Genomic DNA, 27,380 nt, shown 5'->3' with positions numbered 1-27,380 from the left:
ATTAATGCTATCGAGATCATGATTTCGAATGTGGTTGATATGATTTTTAATTCTATTTGAGAATGATTGAAAAATGATGATCCCTGAAATTTGGTTGAAATGTAATAAGCTGAGCGAAACCTCAATGAGGATGAATGGGATGAGTCCTTGTGATGATATTCATAACTAAAATGATGATAATGATTTTAGCAAATCACTATGAGATTAGTGGATTGTGCTGTCAAATTGCTACTGTTAACACTTGACTCGGATGATCAAATTAAGGGATGTCAAATTGAGAACTTGCTTAACTGAAATTCCCGTGGAGGAATGTTCAGAAGGAAATTTTTTGGTCTAATGGACCATTATCGTGTTAAAGATATGAATGATATAATCTGAATGAATTGTTACTTAATGATGAGTTTTATATAAGGGATATTTATTCCCGTATTCTGTTGGGTTGACCTGAATATAAGGAACCCCAGAATAAATTAGATCTTAAGAAAATGAGTTGTCCTCTACTTGCGAGATGAGGACATCTCGCACTTTTTAAGTGGGATGTAAGATTCCTCCCCCCAGCCTTCGAGATATGCAAGAGTAAGAACCTCCCTTTCTGATCTTATAATTATTCTCTCTCTAAATAATTGAAAGATTCTGTTTAAAAAAGGAAGACCCTTTTCCCAGAATACTTCTCAAAAGTCCCACCTGTTTTAAGGATTATGAACGATGAGTTCAGAAGTGAGAACCGGTGTTTTGGATGCCAAGGTTTTGGTCATCAATTAAAAGACTGCCCAGGATCGACAGAAGCAGTATGCAGATAAAAAGAGAGCAGTCAGAGAATTCAAAGAAACAGATATGGTCTTCATTCGAGTACGGCTCAAAAGAAGTTCTTTATCTCTTAGGAAGTATAAGAAGTTATCCCCCAGATATTGTGGGCCATATCGGATTTCAATGAAAGTAGGTGACTTAGCCTACGAGCTTTTTCTACCTCATCATCTCAAAGTTCATAATGTATTTCATATGAACCTTCTATAGAAATATGTGCCAAACCCAAATCATGGAAAGACGGTAAAACTTCACTGACAAGATACCATTGGCTTCTAAGTTACGCTAGTTCCTTCTTTATATAAGTCATAACTCTTACTTGTCGCTCGTAGTAATCTTACTTCCATCGATCTCCTTTCTTTCTTAATCTCCTTTATGGCTTGTCAGCAAGAATTGGTTTTATCCATGATGATTTCTCACCTTCAAGATGCAAGTGAGTCTGTGAAGAAGGATTTTATAGAACTGTATAAGCGCTCACTTTTCCCTCACTTGGGAACTTCTGTAGCTCAGACCAAATGGCGGACCTATCAAGACATAACTAGGGTAACACCGTGGGGTCAGCAGCACTTTCGTAACAATGTCCGCTTGGCTATGGTTATTGAAGCTTTGGGTTTGGGTCCCCGATACTATTGCGTGATGAGATCAAGGCATGTTGGGTTTTCTGAGCGGGTCTTCTTACTGGCGTGTTTTCTTCCTCATCAGAAGATATGCCTTTATCTGGTTTTTGGCTTGCCTCTCAGAGGTCCTTTTAATAGGCTACCTCATACCAGTGAGATAGGTGCTGCAATAACCGGCCGAATTATTTTCATAGATGAATTACCTTATACGTGTGCAGCTTGTGAGTGCTGCTTTTGTGACCATATGATGGACGAGCTTATGGAAGTGTAAAAAGTTCTTCTATCTTTACTGTATATGTTCCAAGAATGAATAAAGTTGAAATCTTTGTTCTTGTCTTGAGTCTTGCTTTCTTTGAGACTTTTCTTGGTGGTTAATCTTAATTAAAAAATTTCTCTCAGTCTCATATTCGTGCATCTTGCGAAATTACCTCCAGTTTGCGAGATGAGGGCATCTCGCGTTCTTCAAGTGGGAGAGAATGTAAGATTCCTCCCCAGCCTCTCAAGATGTCCAGTATCTTCTTCTGTAATCAATCCCCTCTTCAGAAATATAAAAGATCTTGTCTATGTCTATTTTGACATAGAGAGAAAATATTCTAGAGAGAGAATATTCAGATTTTGAATATTTTTAGATAGAAAAATTTCTCATATTATTAAAATGAATTCCCCTAAAATAGAAATTCAAAAAGAACTTTCCAATATGCAATTGGAATTTATTGAAAATGGGTATAAAGGTCCTTAGCCTAAGGGTCTAGATTTTCAGAAATTTTTGGATTATGGTCCAATTAAGGTTCCTATGGGCCAATAACATAAATCCATGTGTAGGGAGAAGATAAATCTAATTTATAAAAGAAGATACCAAAAAATGAGTAAATGCTCACATCAGATGAAGAAATGCTCACATAAGATGAAGAGTTGACTATGTACAAGGTTTATTAGTAAGAAACTATGAGTAATATAAAAAATATGAGATATTTTGGGTATCCAAAAATGAGTAAATGCTCACATAAGATGAAGAGTTGAAAATGTACAAGGTTTATTAGTAAAAAACTATGAGCAATATTAAAAATATGAGATATTTTGGGTATCCAAAAATGAGTAAATTCTCACATAAGATGAAGAGTTGAAAATGTACAAGGTTTATTAGTAAAAAACTATGAGAAATATTAAAAATATGGGATATTTTGGGTATAATGATTCCATTTTTGACACATATGTAAGGAAGGGGAGTCCATTAAAGGAGGTGCATATTTCACATGCTTGAATGAGTTTTAAACTCAAAAATAATGTGATATTTTCATCTCTCCTCTCTCTTGAATCAAACCAAATCAAAATGGAACCAAACCGAATAAAAAAGGAACCAAACTAGATCCAAATCTAGTCCAAATTCAACCAAACTGAATCTGGAAAATTCTAGAATTCAATTAGCTTTGGTTAGAGCTTCCCTCTCCTATAAATAGAACATGAGTCCTTTGAAAAAAATAGAAGAATTTTACTATACTAGAGTTATGCTGAAATAATGCTAGTTTCTACTATTCTCTAAAATTCTCTCGAAATTGAAGAAATTGGAGCTTCCTTCTTTCTTCAATCTCCATTGGTGGCTCCATCAAGATACTTAACCAATTGATTGGTTGGGGACCTCTACCGTGAACAAAGAATCAAGCAATTTGTAAGGTAAATGGTGAATTTTAATCTTTTCTATAATTTCTCAATGTTTCTCTCTTCTCAACCCCTCTCAAGCTTGAGAAGCTTAATTGGAATGGTTTTTGAATGCTATTGAAGTTAATTGATGAATGGTAGTGAAGAGTTACATAATTTGATGAATGCTATTGAAGTTAATTGATTAATGATAGTTAAGAATTACATAAATTTTTATTTATGCTTAATTCAAATGATTTTTATGTAATTTCTCTCTCACTCAAGAAATGGTCATACTCATGACCCATTCTCAATCCAAATGAAGCTTTTCATAAAGCTTTTCTTTAATCCAAGATTAATCTATACTTGAGATCAAATTAATGGCTTTTTTCTATGCTTTTAGTTTATGTATTTCATGAATATTGATGATTCAATCCATTATGGATTATTGATCCAATTAGGGATCATTCTAATTATTTCTTAATGATAAGCTTTATCTCTTAAAAAAATTGAGATTTATCAGTCATAGCAGCGGAGCTATGGCAAAATTTTTATAAAAATTACGCATAAAATAATTTCATTCAAAGCATGAAAAGAGGACTTCCTACCATATTCTAGGAATTATCATCCTAGATTAATTGAAGATATTCATTGTAATCATAGAGAAATTGATTTTTATATTATGCATAATTGATTTTCATGCATAGAGGTATGCATAAAAGATTATTATTTTAATGTCAAAGTGTTACTTTTATCATTATTAGATTTCATGTATAGAGGTATGCATAAAAGATGATTATTTTAATGTAAAAGTATTACTTTTATCATATTTGAATTTCATGCATAGAGGTATGCATAAAAGATGATTATTTTTTTATAAAAGTTATCATATTTGAATTTCATGCATAGAGGTATGCATAAAAGATGATTATTTTATTACAAAAGTGTTACTTTTAGCATAATTGAATTTCATGCATAGAGGTATGCATAAAAGATGATTATTTTATTACAAAAGTGTTACTTTTAGCATAATTGAATTTCATGTAGAGGTATGCATAAAAGATGATTATTTTATTATAAAAGTGTTACTTTTAGCATAATTGAATTTCATGCATAGATGTATGCATAAAAGATGATTATTTTATTATAAAAGTGTTACTTTTTGAATTTCATGCATAGATGTATGCATAAAAGATGATTATTTTATTATAAAAGTGTTTTTTTTATCATATTTGGATTTCATGCATAGAGGTATGCATAAAAGTTAAATTTTTTATCATAAAAGTGTTACTTCTATCACAATTGAATTTCATGCATAGAAGTATGCATAAGAGTTGATTGTTTTATTATAAAAGTGTTACTTTTATCATATTTGGATTTCATGCATAGAGGTATGCATAAAAGATTATTATTTTATTATAAAAGTGTTACTTTTATTACAATTGAATTTCATGCATAGAAGTATGCATAAGAGTTGATTATTTTATTATAAAAGTGTTACTTTTATCATATTTGGATTTCATGCATAGAGATATGCATAAAAGTTGATTATTTTATTATAAAAGTGTTACTTTTATCACAATTGAATTTCATGCATAGAAGTATGCGTAAGAGTTGATTATTTTATTATAAAAGTATTACTTTTATCATATCTGGTTTTCATGCATAGAAGTATGCATAAAAGATATTCTTTTTAATACTAAAAGTGTGATTTTCATCATAAATGGATTTTATGCATAACTTAGATGCATAAGAGAAATTCTCTTATTCTAAAAGTGTAATTCATACCAAATTGAATTTATGCATAGGAAGATGCATAAAAGATTGATTCAAAAGTGTCATTCTCATCTAAATTGAATTTATGCATATGAAGATGCATAAAAGATTGAATTTTAATTCAAAAGTGTCATTTTCATTTAAAATGAATTTATGCATAGGAAGATGCATAAAAGATTGATTTTTACTTCCAAAGTATTAATCTTCTTAAATGGAATTCATGCATAAATAAATGTGTAAAGAAATCTTATATCAAATATAAGAATTCTCTTGTATTCTATAAATAGATATGAGATGTGATAGGATGTGATAAGAGGTGTATAAGATGTGATAAGAGGTAATAAGATGCTTATGAAATAAGTTAGCAGGTGATAAGATGAATTAAGATGTGATAAGATGTGTATGAGATGAGATAAGAAGTGTATGTGATAGAATAAGATGTATATGGGTTGTAAAAGATTAGATGTGAAGGCATATGGAGTTATATGAATGGGAATGTGAAAATGGATGTATGTATGTGGATGTGGATGTATGGATGTAGATATGGATGTGGATGTATGTATGTATGCGGATGTAGATATGGATGTATAGATGTGAATGGGAATGTGGATGTGGATGTATGAATGTGGATGTGGATGTATGGATGTGGATATGGATGTGTATGTATGAATGTGGATATGGGATGTGGGTGTATAAATGAGGATGTAAAAATGGATGTGTGCATGTAGATGTGGATGTATGGATGTGAATGTGAATTAATGTGTCGTCGATATGAGGAAATGGATGAGAATGAGTACACATTAAATGGAATGTGGAATAAGTAATGTGGACTAAGGAGGGATAATGTGGAAAGACGAGAGTTCGATTTAGAAACTGTATTTTGTGACTGTTTGTAAATGACTATTTTATGTCAAGAATGCTGGGGAAGCATTTTGACTGTCTTGTGGATTAAGGTCATGAAGACCTAACTGTTAAAGTTGCAATTGCTGACGGAGAGTCAATGGAGGACGTCTCGCGTAGCAAGGTCTCGAACGAGGTCTTGACCAGCCTCGGTTCGATTTAAATGGTGAGCTTCCGATACGGTGGATGAGGGACCAAGGAAGCGATATGAGTGAAGCGCTAGGTCACCTGCGAAGGATCCTAGAGGGTGCTGACCATACGGTGCTCGGGCTCTGGGTCGCCAAAGATACCCACACGTGCGTCGTGAAAGATATTGGAACAAAGAGTAAGAGTTGTTTTCTGAAACCGGGCATGGATCTGGCTGATTGACCTTGCTGGTCCTCAACAGATGAGTCCATGGCTCTTTTATATGGATCTGTTGGTTGATCTTGCCGATCTTCTACGGAGATTCCATTTTGGTTATGTGAATATATTGTCGGTTACTACTATGAGCTCGGAACTATTGTAAAAAGGCCCCTGAGTGAACAGGTGCTGAGCGTTCTGGTTGCCAATGATGCCATAAGTACACCGATGAATGAATGACTGGAAATAAGGATTCAACCAGAGACTATGAGGATTGTCATCAGTGACATAACGGTTTCATTAAAGGATTGTTTTAAAGTTAGCTGATGCTAAGAAAAAAGCTGATGAAATTGCTTTTTTCTTAGCACCACTTACACACCCAATATGAAATCAGCTTTTTTCTTAGCTGATGCTAAGAAAAAAGCAATTTCATATTGGGTGTGTAAGTGGTGTGACTAGTTTTATGTTTGCATGAACTTCCGGCTACGGTGCCTTGGAACTCTTTTCCTTGGTACCCGGGGCAAAACCTAACCAAATTCTTAATTGGATCCCATCACTACAGTGGTTGGGCGGGATGGGGTTAGGCTGGACTGATGGATCCGTAAATTGAAACTTAATTTCTGTTATTACGATAGATGAAGTAAATCCCGGATAGTAATTGTTCTATGGATAGGAATCAACGGCTGTGCCTCTTGATGGGGAAAGAAGCGTTGATCCCAATGATCCAAGTACAAGTTTCTTCCTTGATCTGATCGAGTATCTTTATAGGTGCAGTCGGATCAGTTTGATCAGTAATGGTCTTGACTACGTTAGAGTAAAAAGTTATCCTAGTGGAATCGCCCGTGCTTTTCGGATAAAGGAAGTTTTTCTGGGTTCGGTTTTGGAAAAACCGACGGATTAGTCTCTTGTCCGGATATCCGTGGACGAGGCCCCGAGTATGGGACTCTGTCCCGTGCAAGAAGTGCTACTTCCGTTGCTAGTACCCCGAATCCGTTGTGCGGTGGGAACATGGATCTCACAGTTGGTATCAGAGCAAATTTGGTTAATGAGGATCAACCGAGAAGCTAATATGTCAAAAATTTATCAAGAATCACAAAAAGGTTATAATTGTGTGATATAATTCATACAAATTGATATTCAAACTAAAAATTCGTAAATTAGTAATTGGGTCTTCAAATGGAAGTACCGCAATTATATGGAATCCCGGACTTGCTTGAGGCCTAGACATGATGGTATTTACCTTATAGTTCCAAGTACCATGACTACCCGTATATACGGAGGGTATAACTTCAGCTCTTTACCGACAGTATATACGAGTAAATCTAAGACTTGAAATTATAAGCATTAATGCTATCGAGATGATGATTTTGAATGTGGTTGATATGATTTTTAATTCTGTTTGAGAACTGATGAATTGATTTAGATTCTGATTGAAAAATGATGATCCCTGAAATTTGGTTGAAATGTAATAAGCTGAGCGAAACCTCAATGAGGATGAATGAGTCGAGTCCCTGATGATATTCATAACTGGAATGATGATAATGATTTCAGCAAATCACTATGAGATTAGTGGATTGTCCTGTCAAATTGCTACTGTTAACACTTGACTCGGATGATTAAATTAAGGGATGTCAAATTGAGAACTTACTTAACTAAAATTCCCATGGTCAGAAGGAAATTTTTCGGTCTAATGGACCATTATTGTGTTAAAGATATGAATGATATGATCTGAACGAATTGTTATTTAATGATGAGTTCTATATAAGGGATATTTATCCCCGTATTCTGTTGGGTTGACCTAAATATAAGGAACCCCAGAATAAATTGGATCTTAAGAAGACGAGTTCTTAGAATTTTACTTTAAATGGTTCGAGGTTTGGATTTGGAGTAGATGCAAATTAGATGATATTCTTTGCATCCTCAATTTATGTCTTCCAAAACATCATATGAAATTCAAGTATGTGCTCAACCAAGAGATATGCCAAGACACTGGGATGTTCTTTAAAAGCCCTATGTAATTTGACTATGAGCATGCTTACCACAAGAACCTACCAGCAATCTAGACATATTTTCAAGACTTGGATGGAGACAACACTTTGATTTATGATGACACACCGTATCAAATTATGTGGAACATGCTAGGTTCCTATCTTGTATTTCCAAAGCCGTGGAATCAAACACCAAAGGAACTTCAAGGCTTCTTAAAAACCACAACTATCCATTGGTTATGTCAATGGTTATATGCTCATAATAAGAGATGCTACACACAGAACAATGTCTTTTAGACTAAGATTAACCTTGAAAATATTGTATTGGAGGAGTATTTATGGAGTCAATATCATTAAAGGAAAGGTGCTTTGGACACAAAAGAAATGTTAATTTATGTATGTTATCACAAATCTTGTAAATATTTCAAGCCAAAAGACCCATCTTGACATGCAAAATCTCAATGGGTATCCCTTCACTTTTATAAGAGAAATGTAATTCTATTGTGTACTCTCCTATGAGAAAATGTACATTTCTCACTAGAAATAAAAATTCAATGTTATTTGCTAGAGCCTCAAGTCTTATGTATCTTGTTTATTGGTCTTTCTCTTTTCTTTATTATTCATGTAGAAGTCTCAAATTTGATTACAAATGCAAGTTATTTGAATCATTCTAGTTTATACCAATTTAAGTATCAAGATCAGTAACTATCATGCATGGCCTATTGTCGGCCTATTGTTATTTGAATCATTCTAGTTTATACCAATTTAAGTGTCAAGATCAGTAGCCATCACATTAGGAGAAATATGGACTCTCCATTTTTCCCCTTAAGGAGTTTCTCTCACTTTTCTCTCTCTAGAAAAAGATTCTAAAATAATATTATAATATTAGCTCTTGTGTAGAATCAAGGAGATCTCTTTATATTGTTTTTAAAAGAGATTCACCTATTATTTTATTGTAGGACCATCTGTCCTCAAAATTCTCAAATTTGAAATAATAATATTTTTTATGATCTAAAAACGTGAAGCATATAAGATGTGATACTCTTAAATGCCCACTTGACTTTTCAGCTTCTAAATCCTTCCAAATAGATTGCATATAAGATGTGACACTCTTAAATGCCCACTTGACTTTTCAGCTTCTAAATCCTTCCAAATAGATTGCATATTTCAAAATGGAAAAAGTTAAAAAACAAAATAACTTGATGTAAACATCACATTTTTGAATTTCTTTTTACCCATGACATTCACTTCCAATTGGAGGCCAACTATGCACCGCCGGACAAGAGAATGGCAACAAGTAGAATGCAATCGGAGATAATGCAACAAGAAAGAAATGTAAGGAAAAAACATGTCGATCTTTGGGTTGAGGGGTGTATTTATCCACCCGATCCAATTACCCAAACACCTCCACAATTTAGTGGGCTTACATCTTTCATTAAGTATGTGTGTGTAGGTAATGCATGGTTATTGGGATACACTAGGAGGCTAGCAATGCTTCCTCATAGTGTTTACACATCTGTTCAGCGGACCGTGATGGGCATGGATACAAGGATTAAGGAGCTCACAAAATCACTAAGTGAAAAGGAGAGAGAGAATCAGAGTCTGCAAGATGTGATGCATGTTATGGAAAATGCAATGTATGTTGTGAAGGTAGACAATGCAGAACTGCATTGCAAAATGAAGGGTTTGGAGAAGGACAACAAAAATATGGCAGCAATGCTTTCAAAGACTATTGTTGTTGGACCCTCAACGAAAACCAAACAAGCACGTGAGTGTGTGAGGTTGCTCAAACCACTTCATGAGTTAACCAGAGGGAGTGGGCAATATAATCAGCAGGTCTATGCACAATGTGCAAACATGAAGAATATGTTTTTCAACCCAAGTGAAGAGGTTGATGATGCAATTGCAAAGGTCTTAAGTAAAGGTATGGTGAAGTATGCATTGGAAAACCCCAAATTCAAAACTATTGGTGATGATGTTGCAAGAGTACGCTTGAAGGAGGTATATAGATGCTCAAGGCATATGTAACAAGGTAGGGATTAGCTCTGAATCCTATGCTATGATTTATAAGCAATTGGATGTAGGGTTTAAGGCTGTTCTTAACAAGAGGCAGGTGGTACCCATCCCTAAACCGTTCCATGTGAAGATCTTAATGAAAAAGTCTTAGACACAATTGGTGAGCCAATGCATTTGGAACATACATAGATGCTTAAGTCTGGATCAAAGGAAGTGCCCTTCAAATTGCATGTAGACAATAACTTTGTATTGAATGTATGCAAGCTACAAGCAACAATGGTATAGTTCTACAACATGTCTATCGAAGAGTACAGAGATAAGCTTCAATTTGTTTTTTGAAGCTTGATGAGAGTGAAGTCGTTAAGGGCCAAATGCTTGAACGTGTTAGCTTGACACTAATGAATAGGGTGTTGGATCCTAGCATCAATTCAAAACATCCAAAATATTTTAGTGTGCAATCGAAGAATGAAATATGGTGGCTTGCTGCATTTGAGGTACCAAAGGAGGGCCATGAAGTACTTAAGATTTTTTTTAACTTAACAGAGATACCAGATATTGTACAACAGCAAAACAATGGTGAAGTTTTGCATGTCGATAGATTTGGTGAATACAAGGTAGAATGGCATCTTGCTGGCATTTTGAAAACATTGAAATGTATGTTTAGTGTTTTAAATTCAGCATCAGCTAAGGTCCCTTGCTTATATTGCATGCAATCTAGGAAGAAAGGCAACGATGGGAAGAAACAATGGATTTCAAGGATATGACAATGTGGTGCTCCAACACGTGATCGATGTGTTCAAAGGAATGGAATGTTGGTGCCATTAGATCCTAAGTGGGATCCTATTTTAGAAATACCCTTAACAAGGGTCCTTTTTTTCACCTTGATTGCATAGTAAGGATAATAGAGAAGTTGGTGTTTGAGTACGTGTGTTTTGCCTACAAGATGCAACCTGCTTCAGATGCTAACGCAACATGCAAGAAGGTAGAACAAGTCTTGTATGATGTTGGATTGCATCGAGGGATAAGTAGAAATAAAAAAGGACGAGAAAAAGTCAGGAAAGAGTGAAAATTTGTCATGCAAACCGTGTTTTGGGGGAGCAAAGGCTAGGAAATTCTTATCTCCACCACGAGATAAAGATGGTAAGTTGCTTGTAAAATAATCAGAGAAGTATGGAGCATAGAAAAAACTACACATGGTTGTCCCTGATCGGAGAAATGGGGGACATACACGGATACCAAAGGAAAATGTGTAGATTGCACTTGATAAACTGGCACCACTTTTACAAAAGACGACATTAAATTCTGATGATGCCAATGCATTTAAAGAGACGGTTGTAAACTTTCATAACTTAATGACAGAGGCATGGACTTCAAATTGCATTACACACTATATGGTCAGAGTGGTATCCATTTCATTTTTACACAATTAAATTGTGAATGTAATATTTTGAGTTTAATTGTGGATCTTGTGTTTTTGAATGCAGCACATACTTGAGGCTCATGGTCCATACTTTGCTGAACAAGGAAGTTTGGTGATATGGTCCACACAAGGCATGGAGCGATCTCATTGGCAAGCTCGATGTGGATTTCAAAAAGCAACGGCACATGGAGGTGGAATCAATGATTCCAATCCTATGAGGCAGTTACTCCAATGGTGGTATAGGAGAATAGAGATAAGATATGAGGACAAATTAATAAAGTCCAAATCTAATGATACAGAAGCTGTTAGCAGGGTAATATATGAAGTGTGGAAAGCAAGACATGAAAATAGCATGGCCAAAGAACATCATGCAGAATGGTGATAACCAAAGAGAGAGTCGGTAGTAGCAAATGGAAATATCAATAGAATTATAATTATGAAATAACATTTTATGTTTATGAGAGTATTGGAGCAATCCAATGTTCTGAAGAAATAGGTGTTTGTTAAAGTCAACATGGACAACTTTTTTAAAATAAGTGTTTACTAAAGTCAACATGGATAACTTTTTGATAGTGTCGATATTTGTTAAAAGTAAGTGTCAATAACTTATAGTAAGTTCTATTTATAAATAAAGGCACTTCTTTCATTTCTCTCCATTCCTCCATTTCTCTCCATTCCTTCTAGCTTGTGTGAGTATGGCATGTACTAAGCAAAGAGCAAACAAGATGCCTTCCAAGACACTGGTTCATTCATCCAGATCTAGTGAATGTATTGATATCGACAATGATGTAGCCCAAGCTCCTCCTCGCTACTCCGTCTAGGAAAGCTGCTCCCGCTACTCTAGCTGGAAATGCTCATTCGCCTACGCATAAGAAGAGAAGATGGAGACCAAGCACCGTCGCTCTTCCTGAAATTAGGAGATTCCAGAAGAGTCTTGAGTTGATTATACCCAAGGTGCCTTTCTCAAGGTTGGTGTAAGAAATACTGCAAGATCTACAAAGGGAAAATCACTACAAGTACTTTTCAAGAGATCAAGCATATAATGTGGAGCGATGGTCAGTCCAAGCGTTGCTTGCTCTTCAAGAGGCGGCTGAAAGTTACTTGGTGGATCTCATGCATGATGGTTAGCTGTTAGCCATCCATTCCCGGCACATCACACTCAAGCCCTCAGATCTCACTCTTTTTCATAGGATTCGTAACAATAGTGATGCATTCAACCTTAACCATGACATGGTTTAAAGACCTGTGTAAATGCTCGCGTATCATTTTGTGTTTTCACGTTTTCCTTCAGTTCTACTCAACTAGTTGTACTTTAAGCAATGTATCGAATTTGGATATTTTAAGTTTCCTTGTTTCTAATGTTGTGTACCGGACTTGCCCATTGATTTGAATATTTTGAGTTTTCTTCATTTTTAATGTCAGCGTATATTCTTATATTTTCCTGGAAAAAAATTTGCAAGTGCATGTGCATGTGCATGTGTAGGAAAAATTGACACATGGTGTGCATAGATCATGATGGGTTGAAATTTATTATGTGCATAGATCATGTGGCTTACATCATGAGCATGCATGTGCATGTACATGTGCATGTGCAAGCAAGTCCATGTGCATGTGTAAGTGCTATTTTTTACGATAATATTTTTTTCCACAGAAAAAATTGATGCATGCTGTGCAGTGATCAGAATGGGTTGAAATTTATTTTGTGCATAGATCATATAGTTTTCATGTTTTAGATAAAATATCACCCCTATCAAAGGCCTGTGGGGCCCTTGTCCAAAAGGCTCGCGTGTAGAGTACCAAGTCTATACATGAAGGGCCCTATAGACCTCTAATGGGGTTGATATTTTATCTAGGAGGTGTTCCATGATACTTATATGAACACATAAAATTAGAGCTCATTCTAATAAGGAAAACTATTTTAAAAAATAAAAAGTATCAAGTTTATGTACTCAGCTAATTTAGAAAATATATAAATTTTCATCTATAATTATGGAAGAAACCCTCATTTCACCTCATTTGTCATCTTCCATTTCTCTCTCTCACCTCCAAGAGCATGGCTTGCACCAAGAAAACTGCTAGGGGAGTTTGGCCCCCCAAGGTGGGACGTGGAGTATCTCTCGTCCAACCAGCACAACAGAAACATCGCAAGCGTAGGTGGAAGCCTGGCACTATGGCTCTCCATGAGATTAAAGAATACTAAAAGATGGTGAACCGGCTTATATCAAAGCTCTCCTTCCAACGTGTGGTGTGAGAGATCATGCAGGATCTGCAATGTCATCATGATAGGAGGTTCTGGGCTCATGTAGCATCAAGCCCACTACCTACCCGCCGCCGGTGTGGACAGCCCAAGATTTGGAGGCACTCTAGGAGGTTGCGGAGGTGTACGCAATGGACATTTTTGGTGACATGGTGTTTGTAGCTGTCCATGCAAAGAGGGTCACCATCATTGAAAAGGACATGCAGTTGGTGCGACGCTGGGAGATATCCTCTGTCTGTCTAGAGGCCAAGATCTTTAGTTTTATTTTTGTATGTAAGATTCCTCCCTCCAGCTTTTGAGGTGTGCAGGTGTAAGAACCTTCCCTTCTGATCTTATAATTATTCCCCTCTCTCTGAAATAAAAGAAAGATTCTGTTTTACCCTGGAGAGAGAAAATATCTAGAGGGAGGTAATTCAAAATTGAGATATTTTTGGATATAAAAATCCTCCTAGTGTCTAAAATGGTTTTTGGTGAAACAGATATTTAAAAAAAACTTTCCAATGTACAATTGGAATTATTTAAAAATAGGTATAAAGGACCTTAGCCTAAGGGTCCAGATTTTCAAAAAAAAAGATTATGGTCCAATTAAGGTTCCTATGGACCAATATGATTATTCCAAATGTAGGGAGGAGATAAATTGAAGAATAAAAGAAAAACCCCCCAAAAATGAGTAAATGCTCACATAAGATGAAGAGTGGACTAAGGACCAAAGAAAACAATTAAAAAACTGAATTTTGACATCTCAGTGTGGGGATCTCCCCTCATCAAGTAGGCACCTTTTTCTCATTATTACCCCCAATTTTTAATCAATAAAATGAGATATTTTCATCTCTCCTCTCTTCTAGTTCAAAACTAGATCCAAAAAGTAAGCTGAACTGACCCAAAAATGGTCAAAAATTGACCAAACTGATCTCGAAAATTCTAGAATCAGTTTGCTTGGTTAGAGGCTCACTTTTTCCTATAAATAGAAGCCTCCCCCTTTGTAAGAACTTAATGGTGTTTATGCACTATTACTCTACTCCTCTCTTGAGCCATCTACATTGAATTTTTTAATAATTCAATTGTTTTTGGCCTAATCCTCTCCAAAGTGAATTGGTGGCCACTCTTGCTTCAAACAAGAGTAGAACCCTCAATCCCTCAAGCCAAAGGAGAGCTTACAAGCTCTATGTAAGTTAATTGTCTTACTTTGTTTAATGAAAAATCTATGGTTTTCTTAATTTTTATGTTTTGCAAATGTTGGAATTAAATTCAAATGCTATGCCTTGATAACAAGGCCACCCCCTTCTCTTCTTTACATTCCAACCTTTCTTAATGTAAGAAAGATTAATTAAGAGATTAATTAAACTCCTTTTATTGTTTACTCTCTTGAATTAAGAAAATTGTGTAGATTAGAGTTCTATAAATCTAATTTGGATTAATTTAAGTTAAATGAAGAAGATAAAAATGAGAAATGGTTAGCCATACAAAGGAGGTTATGGTAAAAAAATTTAGAAATTTGTGTAAAAGAAAGTTTATTTTTATGTTATTCCAAAAGAGTAATTCCCACCATTTTTGCATCTAAAAGAAATATTCTGATTACTCCATGTACATATTCATCTATGAATATGCATGGATATCACTGATATTAATTATTAAATTTAATTTTTATGCATAGAAAGGTGCATAAAAGAATTTTTTTATTATAAAAGAGTTATTCTTATTAAATTTAATTTTTATGCATAGAAAAATACATAAAGAAAATTTTTTCATTATAAAAGTGTTATTCTTATTAAATTTAATTTTTATGCATAGAAAGATGCATAATGGAATTTTTTATTACAAAAGTGTTATTCTTATTAAATTTGATTTTTATGCATAGAAAGATGCATAATGGAATTTTTTATTACAAAAGTGTTATTCTTATTAAATTTAATTTTTATGCATAGAAAGATGCATAACAAGATTTTTTTATTATAAAAGTGTTATTCTTATTAAATTTGATTTTTATGCATAGAAAGATGCATAATGGAATTTTTTATTACAAAAGTGTTATTCTTATTAAATTTGATTTTTATGTATAGAAATATGCATAATGGAATTTTTTTTTACAAAAGTGTTATTCTTATTAAATTTGATTTTTATACATAGAAAGATGCATAAAGAAATTTTTTTATTGTAAAAGTGTTATTCTTATTAAATTTGATGTTTATGCATAGAAAGATGCATAAATGAATTTTTTTAATTATAAAAGTGTTATTCTTATTAAATTGTATTTTTATGCATAAAAAGATGCATAAAAGAATTTTTTATTATAAAAGAGTTATTCTTATTAAATTTGATTTTTATGCATAGAAAGATGCATAAAGGAATTTTTTTAATTATAAAAGTGTTATTCTTATTAAATTTAATTTTTATGCATAGAAAGATGCATAATGGAATTTTTTATCACAAAAGTGTTATTCTTATTAAATTTGATTTTTATGCATAGAAAGATGCATAAAGGGATTTTTTTATTATCAAAGTGTTATTCTTATTAAATTTGATTTTTATGCATAGAAAGATGCATAATGGAATTTTTTATTACAAAAGTGTTATGCTTATTAAATTTGATTTTTATGCATAGAAAGATGCATAATGAAATTTTTTATTACAAAAGTGTTATTCTTATTAAATTTTAGTTTTATGCAAAGAAAGATGCATAAAGGAATTTTTTATTATTATAAAAGTGTCATTCTTATTAAATTTGATGTTTATGCATAGAAAGATGCATAAATAAATTTTTTTAATTATAAAAGTGTTATTCTTATTAAATTGTATTTTTATGCATAGAAAGATGCATAAAGGAATTTTTTACTATAAAAGTGTTATTCTTATTAAATTTGATTTTTATGCATAGAAAGATGCATAATGGAATTTTTTATTACAAAAGTGTTATTCTTATAAAAATTAATTTTTATGCATAAAGAAATTCTTTTTATTTTAGAAGTGTTATTCCTATTAAATTTGATTTTATGCATAAAAAGATGCATAAAAGGATTTCTTTTATAAAAGTGTTATTTCCATTGAAGTTAATTTTTATGCATAAATAGATGCATAAAGAATTTTTATATCAAGATTAAAATTCTCTTAAATTCTATGTTTAAATTCTATGAGTATTTGGTAAATGAATAATTAAATACTCTAAGAGAGAAATTTCTATCGTTTTATATTCACACGGATTATAAAAAGAAAATTCAAGAAATCTATCGAGATCGAAATATTCAGATAAATGATTAATTATTCTTCATTGGAATTCGTAACTATTTTAGAAATCAGTTAAGTGAATATTCAAAGAAAGAAATTCAATAAAATAGTTTGAATTACCAAACCTTTTCGAGAAAGATAGTTCAGGAAAAATCTTATCCGACTCGAACCTTGAATCAGACTATGACCAAGACCAAACTCTTTCGTCAGTTCAAGGAAAGAAGGTGTGACAAGTTTAGAAAAATACACTCAAAACTCCCGCCAAATCTGAAACTAAGTTTGAGACCTTTCGAATTGATCTGTGGATCAAGGTTATAGAATTCGAGGAATTCTGGTATGAAATTTAGAATTCCGATCAAGAAGTTTTGGAGATATTGATTCAAGAAATACTCCTTGTATTCAAAAGAAAATCAAACTAAAAACTTGCATAGAAATGAGATTGGATATGAATGAATGTGATGTGATGGATGTGAATGAATGGAGGTGATGTGAAGTGAAATGGATAGATGTGAATGAATGAGATGTGATGTGAATCGGGATGTGAATGAATGAGATGTGACATGATGTGAATCGGGATAGGTGTGAATGAATGAGATGTGACATGAGTGAATCGAGATAGATGTAAATGAATGAGATGTGATGTGAAATGGATGTGACGTAAATTGGGATATATGTGAATGGATGATATGTGATGTGAATGAATGTGATATATGTGATGTAAATTGGGATATATGTGAATGGATGATATGTGAATGAATGTGATACGGGATAGATGTGAATGAATGAGATGTCATGTGATGTGATGTGGATCGAGGTAGATAAGAATGGATGAGATGTGAATGAATGTGATGTGATGAGATGTGGATATAGGTAGATGCAAGTGGCTGAGATCTGATGAGGATAAATGAGGAAAGATGTGATGAGATAAAAATGATGTGACTATATGAGAATGGGAATACATATGAAATGGATGTGGATTAAATAATGTGGATTGATGGGAACAATGTGGAAAGACGAGAGTTCGTTATAGAAACTGTATTTATGACCTGTTTTTAAATGAATGTTTTATGTCAAGAATGTTGGGGAAGCATTTTGACCGTCTTGTGAATGAGGTCGTGGAGACCTAATTGATAAAGTTGCAATAGCTGACGGAGAGTCAATGGTGGAGGATGTCTCGCATAGCAAGGTCGTCGGCCGAGGTCTTGACCAACCTCGGTTCGATTTAAATGGTGAGCTTCCGGTACGGTGGATGAGGGACCAAGGAAGCAGCCTATGAGTGAAGCGCTAGGTGACCTGCGAAGGATCCTAGAGGGTGCTGACCATACGGTGCTTGGGCTCTGGGTCGTCGAAGATACCCACACGTGTGTCGTGGAATATATTGGAGCAAGGAGTAAGAGAAGGGGATGAGAAGGGTGTGAGTGTGAAGGGACTTAAGGTCCACTAGCTCACCTATTTAAAGGTGGAGCTAGGAGGCATTTTGTATTGAGCAAGGTCTAGTTGTATGCATAAACAACTTAATAAGCAAGATATTGTTCTTATATTTTGTGAGTCTCTCCTCTCCACACACTTAATCTAGCATGAGCACCACGTTTTCTCGACATGGTATCTAGAGCTTGGTTGATTAGAACCACTTGTGGTGTAGAATAGATCAAAAATCTTCACTTTTCTCCTTATCTTCACTTGTGGGGAGCACAACCCTCTGCTAGTGGAGGCCTTCTACTAGCTGGTAGAGGCAAGATCTCGTGGAGATGTCAACATGGGAAATGTTAAGGAGGTCTGGGCGAATGCAAACGTACGGTCAATTGTCGATTTGGTAGCTGCGCTGCTGCGGCATTGTCGACTGTGTGCGTCGCCTCCAAGCTTCTGCTGCTGCGCTGGCCGTACAGCCATATGGCGGCTATAGGCCACCATTAGGTATGGTGTTTGAGGGCTTTAGTATCCTATTGAATGAGGAGTCCACAGCTCAGGTTTGAGCTTCAACAATGCTTCGAGGCGTCGGCTGCTGCCTGCAGACAAAAAACCAGGCGATGGTCTTCTTCTCCTTCAAGCTTTCCATTAAAGCTTCAAGTGTGAATGTTTTCTTGCTCAAATCATCTCCTCCCTTGCTCTAATCAATCAAGTGGCGTTGTGAATGTTTTTTGCTGAGTTTTCTCTTGATTTTGAAGAGTTTCCATTCACATGAGGTATCCATAAACCTCATGCTCAACAAGCTTCATCATCAACATCAACTTTCAAGCTTTCAAAGCTTTCAAAGTGTGCTTTTAAGCACTGATTGTATTGTTTAACACTAATTAATCTATTAATCCAGCAAAGGAAAAGTGTTCTTAAACACTAAAAGTGTTATTAAACACTAATGGTGAACTAATCACCAAAATAAGTGTTATTTGACACTAAAAATGTGCTCTTAAGCTAATTGTGTTTTCTACACACTAATGGTGATCTTAATCACCAACTAAAGTGTTGCTTAACACTAAGGTGGTCTTAACCATCAAAGGAGGAGGTCTTTTACACTAAGGAGGCTCTTCTTCATCAACATTGGAGGCCGGGCACACACCATAAGTGCCACATTACAAGTCTTCATCGTCAAACCGTTTCTTGGTGCAGCCACCCATGAACAATTGTCTTCATCTCATAAGCCAAAGAGGTTGAAGATTTCTGGTTTTTCATCATAAAACTCATTATTTTGAGTGTTTTTAAAGTTGGGCACATGTACACTAAGTGCTTATCTTCAATGTTTATGTGTATTACCCTTGAGGCTCTTATTTGTAAGAGGCATAGGCATGTCATAAGCCATATGCTCTCATTTCCCAAGCCCAAGGCATATTATTCCGCTGCATATTCTGTATTTTCATCGTCTAAGATGACTTGTAAGGTTGAGCATAGCATCCCTAAGTGCTCTACCTTGTTGTTTGTCATGATTTTAAACATCTCTTAGCATTGTCTTTGTAAGAGGCATTGGCAACATTATAAGCCATGCCCTCTCCTTCTTGAGCCACGGATGATGTACCTTATTGGTTTGAGCATTTACCTCAACCACTTACTCACTCTCATTAAGCTTGAATCTTCAAACCCTAATGGGTATCATGTAATCAACATGCACAAAAGCCTTTGTTGTAATTGTGGAGTAGACACTGCCCTTGACCAATTCATAAGGCAAGTGGTAAGACCCTCCCTTTCCCTTTCCCATATAAATCTACCTCATAACCATTATTCTAAGAAGGAAGGCCCTCATTGCCCATGGAGGAGGTATGGTATTCAAGGAAGCATCAAGCACGTTGAAGGAACATCTATAAGCAAACCACTTAAGCAAGGGTGGCAGCCTCGTTTTGATCATTGTGTGAGAATGGTCAAGGTGGAAAGCATGTGGAAGCAATGGCATGTATGTCTAAATCATGTCAACTACAAGAAGTCAAGCAAGCACAAAGAGAGGGGTGCACCTTCATTGAGGTGTACATCTTCATCGACAACAAATAAAGACTTAGATGGCATCATTGTATTAGCCTCTAAGGCTCTAGGAACATATTTGTAAATCCTAGATAACCACATCACCATGACATCCTTGTATGCCTAATGTTATAAAGGAAACCTATGTCCAATACCACCTATTCCATTCTTTCATAGTTGGTATTGAGGGGGGTATTAAGAGACTAAGGTTATGTAGAAGGGGATGAGAAGGGTGTGAGTGTGAAGGGACTTAAGATCCACTAGCTCACCTATTTAAAGGTGGAGCTAGGAGGCATTTTGTATTGAGCAAGGCCTAGTTGTATCCATAAACAACTTAATAAGCAAGATATTGTTCTTGTATTTTGTGAGTCTCTCCTCTCCACACACTTGATCTAGCATGTGCACCACATTTTCTCAACACTATTCATATATGCTTAGTCCAATATGGCATCTCATCAAGTGTCCTGAGACACTAAAGTGTCCTGAAAAGTTAGCATTTTTTGTGGGCAATCTATTAAGAGTTTTGAAATACTTAACATCCACAGATGTTCCTCAAGACCCAAAAAATCCTTGAGATTTTTTAAATTGCACTTTTCTTAGCTTTTGCAAGGCAATATTTAAATTTTCTTAGACACATGCTGATAAAACGCATGATTTTTGCTGTTTTCAAAATAGTAATAATTTGGACATAACTTTTAGAAGGGACATAGTTTGATCATGAAACTTGGCTTGATGGAAAGCCCATGATGTAAACTAAATCCTAGAATCATCAAACGATAATTATTGGATAAATTTTTGACTCGCTAATATTGAAATGACGTTTTTTATACAAGTGGAGCATGAATTTTTCTCCTTCCATATGCAAGCTAATAATGTAAAACTTGAGGTGCACCCATGTTATATAGGATAAATACTACTTTGTTTTGAATTTTCCAAAACTTTAGAGCCACTTTTTGGGCCTCTTCTCATACATGGCCTTTTGCACAACCTGTTTTTAATACATAAAATGTCTAATTATGAGCCTAATTTTGATTTTCATCAAAGGGGAAAGCTGTGTAAGTGCATTATTTGTTGTAACTATAGGTGTAGACTACTTGTGCAAGCATAGTTATGATTAGTTTTTGATAAAAGATGATCAAATTTTGTATTTTTATTTTTTACAGTTTTTTTAGAACTAGGCGATAAGAACCTACTTAAGTGGAGGCTAAGTTAGTGTCATACACATCAAATTATGGCTTATTTATCTCATCTCAAGCATGAAAACCAATAATCAACATTCTCATTGATAGGGCTACATTATTTTTTAGTGGCATGATTGAGTTTTGATAATACGCGTTACTTTTGCTGATTTTATGCAACTTTTTTGGAAAAAATTCTAGGAAAGGAAAATGATTTTTTTGGTGAACTTCTACCTCCTTGGAATGATGTATGCTATCAAAATATCTTGGGAAAAATGATATTGATATCATTGGATTTTTTTTTTGAGAGAATGATGCTTGCATATTTGGAAAAATCCTAAAAAATGTTCATTTTCAAGACATATGCTACTTTGTTGCTTATGTACTTCCAAATAAAAAGGCATTTTATATGTTTAGCATTTTTTACATAAGAATAGGGTTATGTTCTACATGCCCAATGAAGCATTTTGGTTTTTAAAGCCTATATTAGGAGTTTGATTTTTTTTTTGCAACCCCCAAAAAAGGACACTCAAGTGTCCTGTTTTGGTACCAAACTAGTGTTAAGGCTCGAAGAGCATGCAAGACTGGAATGGTCCTAGGGCCATTCTTGGAAGAATATACTAGAGCATTGCCCAGAATGGCCCTAGGGCCAATCTTAAGGTTGATGTGCATAAAAAGAATGGCTCTATGACCACTATTAAATCATTATATTGTGCATACAAGAGACTATGCATAGCAAAAAAACCTAACTTTTCATATGTAGTTTGGACCCAGGGCCATTCTATTGTGCATAGAAGAGACAAGAATAACTTCCACAAAAATATTTAACTAGAGGTAAATGACAATTTTATATTCAATAAAGAAAAAGACATTTACAAAATCAATGCCGCTAGCTCATGAGACTTCTTGTAGAAGAAAGCTCTCTTAGCATCTAGTGAACAGTTACACAAATTATTTTCTTTTCTCTGAGCGTATAAGCTTAGAAACCAAACCTACAATAGAAATTTTTCTCATATGCAAGGGTTGGGCTTCTTCAGCTATTTGCAAAATAGATGCTTGGGAGGTAGAAGTAGCAGTTGGTTGTGGGTCCTCAGGGATCTTTTCCCACTGTCTAACACTATGATCCAACTTTGCAAACGCCAAGAGATTGGAATTCTTGTCATCACGGTCTTAAGCTCTCTCAAATAGACATATTATCTCTCTTTTTGCCTTCAGTGCTTGCTTTGACACAAAGCCATTACTATATACATCAATCATCATAAGATCTTGCATACATAGACTCTTTATGCACTGATCGATAACCATGGCCTTTTTTAGTTGTAAAAAGACTATGGGGTCCATACTCTTTACTTTATCATACTCCAATGGTAACATAGTTGCATCTAAGATGGAACCCTAAGCGCCAACATAGTTGTCATAGCCTTCATACGTGTTTTCCTTGCTCAAAATAATAAGCACACTGAAGAGCTCAATTGCACCGTTGCATGGTGCATCATGCACAAAATGTAGAGCACCATAGAACATTCTATGCCATCCAGGATTGTAGAGCATCTTGTAGACACACAATATCAACAATCTTTAAAAAGGCAAGGAATACATATTGTGATTATGAGACTGCCATGATGCCATTCAACAATTGAGAAAATCTTTCAATGCTCCACTGCATATCTCTTGCACTCCCTTCTGTGCTATCCAAGACACACAATCCAATCAGCATTTGGTTTTGATAAAATCGAGCTAAAAAGTGGTCGCCTTCCATATCTAACCTCACAATGGGAATACGCCATGGAAGATCAGTCACAACCTACTCTTCCCTATTGGCAGCAACAATCCATTGTATATAACCCTTTGCATCTGATGGAAACTCCAAGTTTGTCTTACCAACATACAATCTTGCATTTATCCATGGCTCACACTTTCCATGAAGCACATGGTAGACACTATCATTAATGTGATAAGTTGAAGCTAGCTCTTGCCAGTCCTTGCATTTCTTTGTGAGAGATCTCTTCTACCCCCTTTGTGCATCAAACTCTGGAGTGCTAACAACGGAAGCAGAAACCTTGCGTGCAGGGTAGAGCTTCCCACTCAGGGCCTTGCCCATGAATGTCCAGACAAGAGACTAATCCTTCTGTTCTTCCAAAACCAAACCCGGAAAAAACTTCCCTCACCCAGAAAGCATAGACGATTCCTCTAGGAAAAATCTTCTAACGTAGTCAAGGCATTAGGACATTTTGGAGGTCATTCGTAGGGCCTTTTAGCAGAGAGAGAAAAAGGAGCGCATCCAAATCAGGAAGAAGGCAACATTACGTTGAAAAATAGGTTATTTCTTTTTTCTAAATCCAAAAACTCTTCTTTTTCATCTCAAAATGTACTCTACTTACACTTTATAGTCACTTTTCACACCCGAATGCATTAAACACACCTACACTTTTGTGGGAGGGAAACTTCTATTCAAATCCATGTATTAAATACACCTTTTTACAAAGGAGGAAAAATTCCATCCCTCTCAAACTTCCTCTTGGGCTTAAACAATATCTCACGCTCTTTTCATTTCCTCTACCTTTTGCTGCACTCCATTTTCTGAAGCTTTAGGCTTTTGTACTCCATTCCTTCTTGAAAATATGGGTAGCAAATCTCGTTTTATATCATCTCAATTTTGCCCCACTAATGCCATCATAGATGATTCAATTCCTAGGGCAAGGAGACCAAGTTCTTCAGTGTTTGCTATACTTGTATCCAACTCTCTCAATGCACAAAATTAGTGGACTACTGAAGTGCTAATCACCAAGCGCACATGGTTCCTTATGCAGTCAAGGAAGAGAAGAAAGACAAGCAACAAGAATACATTTAGGGTGTCATGGAAAGGAAGAGTAAAAGACTTCAAGATAGAGACTGGAAGGACAACCATCAAGGAAGTCCTAGTGCAGCATATATATACGCATAATGAGCTTGTGCTTGAGAATCCAGATGACATAAAATTGCCCTCGCATATAGACCAAACTGTAAGTTAATCTATCGCTTGTCAATATTTCATTTTCTCATAATGGTCTAATGAACTGTGTAAACTGTCCACGTCTATGGTTGCAGATGTGTACCCCTCATCATATGAGGAGTGGGATCTAGTTCAGTGCATGATTGGAATTATGAATGTGGTTCACGCACACATTGGTCGGCTACAGTATGAGGGAAGGAGCAACAAAAGCCTTGTAGATGTAGGAGTCTTTTTCTATGATCGTTTCTACCATCTACTAAACAAGAAACACAATCGTGGGTTGCTTGGAAGAGCTACTTTTGCAAGCTAAGTGGAACTTGGCCTATCCCAGACCCCTCAGTAATGGAGTCAGCAAAAAGAGCAAGCTCTTCAAGGATGTGCAACGCTCTCTACGAGGGAGCATTCCAACTCGTGTAGTAAAAATTATTGTTTACCTAACAATTACTATGTTCGTGGAACTTTTTAGCTTATTTCAAGTGAAGATAGCGATAACCATGCTTGTCTGCAAATATTTGGACACATTCCTCTTAGTAAGACTTCTTGATGAGGGATGGCCGACTAAAGTTTTCGATGATATCCATTGTAACATTGCACTGGAGACATTAGTTGCGAAGTACATGATTGCAACTCAAACTTTTATCTTGTCCTTCTGGTATAGCAGGTCCCGTTACATCAATGGAGAGTTGGTACCAATGGATCAAGAAGCCGCAAGTGCAATGGATGACAAAGTCATAGACATTGAAGTGATTGATGAAGCTTCAACACTGACAATTGTTTCTATACAAGGAAAATGTAATTTACAACAACTAAGAAAGGATATTGTCGAAGAATCCTTGCAAGACACGCCGGCACACTTTAATTTCATTCACAATGGAAGAAAGGTCCTCCTTACAAGGGAGCGACTAATACAATGTAAAGAATTGGGTAACACAGTCAAGATCATTCCTACTTGACAATACCCACTCCAATGTACTCTTCTGACATAATTAATCAAGTCTATCTTGTTAATGACATTCCTACTTGACATTACAAATTTGAATGTACTCTTTTAACATAATTAATCAAGAGCCTTTTGTTCGATGTGTGCAGTACTTTCAAAAAACAATACAACGTATACTATTTTCCAAGACACATCTTGAGTGAGAATAGAACAGTTGAAGACATTACATTGCAAAAAAGGATTTCTCATTACTACATAATCTTATACAGAGTCTTTTGATTTGTACAATCCATGTAAATATGGAATCAATTATTCTTCCAAATAAACATAATCTCACGGGGTGATATCCATGTTCCAATGGGATTGTACATAGCCTTCTCAGGGGTATCATCAATTAATAATGTACTTGTGGGATTATATGAGTGTTGGTGGATATCCACATAGCGCCTAAGTAAGGGCACCCCAGGCTTTTTGGGATGAAAAACACGTGGTTCAATGTGACACTGCCTTTGGTCATATACAAAATACAATTCTGTTTCCTCAATCTTAGATTCTCTCAAAATTAGCATGACAAGAGGCCTCAAATCATGCGTCATCATTGAGGACCAGATGGCCAATCGAAAGTGCTTAGTTACAAAGTTGATAAATTGATACACTTTGGGCCTTAGCATGACATGCATTTCCCCAACTTTGTAATTCCTTGTAGCACTTGGTCCAAAGTTCTTGGGCTGTCTTTTGAGCAGCAATACATTAACATCCAAGAGGATAGCCTTCTCAGCGGCTAGAACCATTATTGACATGATTCTAATCAGCTTGAATTGAAACTTATAATCATTGTTAAGGGACACAAACAGCTAATAGAAACAATTCTTAAAATTGAGTTGGTTACATTACATCAGGTAAATTAGGCTTGGGATCTTCATCAAGCTTGGGATCCTCACAACCTTGGCATCCTCATTAGACTTAGGTTCTTCATTGTTCGCCTCCCTACTAGGTCCCTGCTCGGCCTCTGCAATCTTCTTTGCATCTATCTTCTCTTCACGCTTCGGCTCTGCCTCTTCAACTTGCTCTACCTCATCAAACTTGGGATATTCAATGTTAACCTCCACATTGGACCTTGGCTTTGCCTCTATGTGCTCAGAAGGCTTTGGCTCCGCCCCCTACAGCAGCTTGAAGGAGCACCTCGATGTCTGCAGGATCGGGGAATTCTGGCTGGTTCTCCTCCAACATCTCTATGCTATTCTTTAGTATTAATCGTATCATGGTCACTCTGTACCGCTCCACATAGTTCCTATCATAATTTTGTAATGCGGTCTGAAAAAAAAATTCACAATGCCAAACCACAAATCTAGCTAAATCAGATGATTCTTCCACTTACCTTGGACATGAAGGGATTCATGGAGAAGAGACTCTCAAGAATATATTCTACATGTATCATCGATCTTCATCCACAGGAGTGTGTCTCCTTGCTTGGGCACTTGAACAGGCTTGACCTATGATTTGTACAGTTCATAGTCTCCATATAGGAAACCAAGAACATGAAGAAACCTTTTTATACACCTGCATAATAAATAAGCTTTCACAATAAGATACATTGCCAACTTCAAGGAGCCATAGATACTGGAGAAAGGTGCTTTGAATGTTTACTTACAGGCCTAACTCAGGATGTGATCTTGGTACTAAATTAAGAGTCCACACGATCCTCTTATACAACTCTATAACGGTAAGGCTCCAATGGTTCCTGCAAAAGCAGAAACATCTAAAACTAAGGCATCCCCTATCTATTAGATGTACAGAACTAGCAAGATAGAGGAGTAACATACCCTGATTTGTATGGAAAAATTAATAC

General features: G+C 35.4%; 1 pseudogene; it reads right to left on the bottom strand.

Annotated features, from left to right (window-relative positions):
- LOC147621992 (uncharacterized) overlaps positions 1 to 26,761 on the bottom strand; it is a 53,587-nt pseudogene extending 26,826 nt beyond the window's left edge.
- Positions 26,762 to 27,380: the final 619 nt, after the last annotated feature.

Source organism: Cibotium barometz, chromosome 29, assembly GCF_041138505.1.
Source record: "Cibotium barometz isolate CiBa-2024 chromosome 29, ASM4113850v1, whole genome shotgun sequence".
NCBI lineage: Eukaryota > Viridiplantae > Streptophyta > Polypodiopsida > Cyatheales > Cibotiaceae > Cibotium > Cibotium barometz.
The sequence above is the reverse complement of the archived record's forward strand: the minus strand, read 5'-3'. Positions and strand labels throughout refer to the sequence as shown.